This window comes from Salvia hispanica, chromosome 6 (assembly GCF_023119035.1).
Source record: "Salvia hispanica cultivar TCC Black 2014 chromosome 6, UniMelb_Shisp_WGS_1.0, whole genome shotgun sequence".
Taxonomy (NCBI): domain Eukaryota; kingdom Viridiplantae; phylum Streptophyta; class Magnoliopsida; order Lamiales; family Lamiaceae; genus Salvia; species Salvia hispanica.
This window is the reverse complement of record NC_062970.1, coordinates 9,954,928-9,959,058: the sequence shown is the minus strand read 5'-3', so window position 1 is coordinate 9,959,058 and position 4,131 is coordinate 9,954,928.

Below are 4,131 nucleotides of genomic sequence, written 5' to 3'. Positions count from 1 at the left end.
CGTACACTTGCGGGTATTACTTGTGTTAAAATAAGTTGAGTCACCAAGTTAATTGAGTCATTTTTTTTTTTTTTTGCTAAAACCAAAACATCAAATCTCACATATTTTATTCTTTATTTTATTTTACTCTCTTTTCTTTCTATTACTTTATTCTCTCATCTACTTTATTTAACTCACTAAACACAATTTTCTTAAATCTCGCGCCGAAAAGAAACGTCTGAAGTAATGTGGGACGGATGGTATGACATATGTGCGATGCACAAAGTAAATGGTTCTTTAAATCGTGGACAATTCAAAATGGTAAAATAGTTTTTTAAAACGTGGGCAATTCAAAATAATAAAATGATTTTTTAATAATGGACAAATGAAGTACTACTTCCTCCATCTCATAATAGATGACATAGTTTGAGAATGACACGGGATTTTAAGAGATGTTGTTTTGTGTGTTAGGTGAAGAGAGAAAATGGTATATTTATATTAATGTGGAAGAGAATTTTTTTCAAAAATAAAAATATAATTTTTTATAGCACAACTAAAAAATAAAGTCTGATATTTATTATGGGATATAAAGTCTGATATCTATTATGGGATAGAGGGAGTACTAAATGACGAGTGCTTGAATTCTTTAAATGGAATTTGCATGTGACTAATAAATTAGTAGTTGGGTTGGTTTGCATATTGTACAACGCATGCTTACGTTTATATTTCTTTTACTAGTTCATTAGTTGTCTTCATTGTCCAGGACATGATTGTTTTTTATTGAACATGTTTTATAAATAGGCTGATCAAATATCTTGCAACTAACCAAAACATGCAATTCTTTGATCCATATTAAAATTTCTCAAAATTGATGTTTATATTATACTCCGTGTCTCAACACGGGTTTTAAGAAATTTTTTGACTTTGTGAAATGTAGGCCTCATTTATATTGGTTTATAATAGAACTTGAGTGTAATAATTTAGGTGGAGGATGAGGTTCACTTACTAAGTATTGCTAAAAGGTAAATAAGATTTTAAATCAGGGACATCCCGAAATAGCAAAATGAGACATTTTTTCACGAACGGAGAGAGTATGAAATATATTTATAAGCATATTTAATTGACTGTTCATGATAAGGATCCATGTATTTTAGATGTATATGAATAACCTAAGATAATGCCCAAAATGATTGATCACAAAATTAACACAAAAATACAAAACATAGGTTGGATCTAGCCAAAAAAATGAATTTTAATTTAAATGGATGGGAAATTAGAAAGGGGAAGAAGTGTACATGATGAACAATTAGATCTAGAACCTTAAGACCTTAACAAAAGAGATTGAAGTAACCTTAGGTAACTTTCACTAAACCCAATTATCCTATGGTCAACTACTTAATGGATACATCCACCGTTGATGCATACATCTACTTGATTCAATTTAAAAAAATGAAAACAAGCATTCTACAAAGTAGGAATTGGATAAAATATCACAAAGGTGTAGAGATGCCCAAGGTTTTCGGTTCCGGGGGTTAACCGCGGAATGATACGCTCGGATTTTGCATTATTTTAAGGCCGTTATTTGGTCCGTTTTTTTATGTCAAAGTCACTCTACACGTCCATTATTTGTTTATTTTGTCTATTTTGGTATTTTGACGTGTTTTGTGAGAAATGTGCATAATTGAGCCGAAAAAGGGAGCCAAAACGCAAAGTCTGAAAATCTGGAGTCAAACGGCGACCGGCGACCGCCGGCGCCCGGCGGGCAGATCAATGCAGCGGTCCGCCTCGGAAATATTACTCTTGGAAGAGAAGTCTCGCCCGGCGACCGCAGGAAGCCATGCGGCGGTCCGCCACCGGAGAAACAGACTCTCTAGACTCCAACGCGGCGACCGCCGGCCAAGGTGCGGCGGCCCGCCGGAGAAAGGCGGCGAATCCGAGATGCCCTAAATTTGCTCCAAGATTTACCAATTTTGAAGATCTTTTCCTTCCACAACAAGGATTGGCTTTCCCCTATAAATAAGAACTCAAGCTTCATCAAAAAGAGAGAACATCTACTTGCAAAATATTTCATAGAGACCAAGAGCTAGAGTACTTCACTTGTGCAAGGAGTTGGAGAAGAATTTCAAGAACACCAAGAACGACAAGGATTCAACCTACGGGTTTTATTTGCTTTAGTTTTATGTTCAAATTATCTTCCGTTCAATCTATGTGTTTAGCTTATTCCATCATGTGTAACTAAACTCATAGGATTCTAGGGATGTGTTAGTAACGACTTTGGTTATACAATTCTTTTTTCTATTTAATATCCGTTTTGTTTTTACTTTGTTTCTTCCCTAAGTAGTTTTGATGCTGCATGATTGAGTGACACAATTATGTATGATTTAATATAGCTTGCTTTCATAACTGTGAGAGAGTTCTAGCGAGTTAGATTCACTTAGTAGACGCTACAGTTAGCTTCCCTTAAAACGGCACTGTTAATTGAGAGTGAGGACTTTTCAAGGGTCTTAGGAGCTTTATGGAGTTACGTGTTAGGATTGACAACCCTAATGTTGTAATCAAAGCTTGCATCGCATGAGCATAAGCTAGGTGACTCGTTCTATCAAAGTAATAACTGTGCTAGGGTATTGTAGTTTGAAACTTGTATAACCATAACTGTGAACGCACATCATTGGGATTCCCTTATCTCTATCGATTATCTCCGTGTTCTATTTGCATTTAGTTGTTATATGCTTTTTATTGTTTTTAGTTTTCAAAGTTTTCCAAAACCTACTGTTTTTCCAGATAGTAATTGAGTCTTAGTAGAGGATAGACACTTTGTGTTTGCCTTCCCCGTGTTCGATATCCGGTACTGACCTTTAGCTATACTATATATACTCTGTATACTTGCAGGTTTATTTAGTGCTAAAAAATAGTGCATCAAGTTTTTGGCGCCGTTGTCGGGGAAGACAATTCACTTTGGAGTGATATCGTCAAACGGATAATTTTTACTACTTTGAATTTTAATCGCTTTCATTTTAATTTTGTTTTTTTTTTAATTTTAATTTTGTTTTAATGGATTTTCCTGCAGGTATGGAGGATGCATATGACTACTGTGATGAGCAACAAGGGGAATCTTGCGATGAGTACTATAACCTCGACCATGGGGGATCATAGTACGACCCAAATTGCTCTGATTACTCCTACGATGCACAAGATTACTGTTCTGATAATTCTTTTGAAATATGTGCAGGTGTGGAGGATCAACCCCGCTCCAATAGGGAGAATCTGTTGGACATCTGCATCGCCGAAGTTCTCGAACATAGAAAGGTGACGAACCAGATGTTGGAAAATCTGGAAAGAAATACAAGCACCTTGGAAAGGGGGTTGGCAACCCTCGTTACTCAAGTCGGGATGCTGGAATTTAACCTTGGGATCTTAACCACAACCATAGGAGGAGGCACACTGAAGGTACGCTTCCTAGCCTGCCAGAGGTAAACCCGAAAGGAAAGTGCCACACCGTGCAGCTGCGTAGCGGAATTACATATCAACCTCCGGAGGCAGGAGACCTAGGCAGGGGAAGAAGGGAGACGGAGAAGTCGCCTGGCAACACGTCTGCTGAAGACGTGCGGCGGCCCACCGCACCCCAACACGGCGACCCGCCGTCTACACCCCAGCAGATCGAGATAGACTCTGGAATGGTCACTGATGAAAACCCGGCGGCCGCCACACCCCATCGCGGCAGCCCGTTACCATCCCATATCCTCAGCGATTGAAGATCAAGAAACTTGACGCTCGGTTTGCCAAATTCTTGGAAGTAATGAGCAAAGTCCACATCAACATTCCACTGGTAGAGGCCCTGCATCAAATGCCCAATTACGCTAAATTTTTGAAAGATGTGGTGGCCAAGAAAAGGAAGTGAGGGAAGTACAAGACAGTGGGCTTAACAGAGAATTACAGTGCTATCATCCAAAAGGGACTACCCACTAAACACAAAGATCCAGAGAGTTTTACTTTATCTTGTGTTTTGGGGAATGGTGTGAAAGGTAGAGCGTTATGTGATCTAGGATCTAGTATTAACTTGATGCCTTTATCTTTTTTACAGGAAACTTGACGTTGATAACATCCGCCCCACCTCAATCACGTTGCAAATGGCAGATCGGAGCACAACAACAC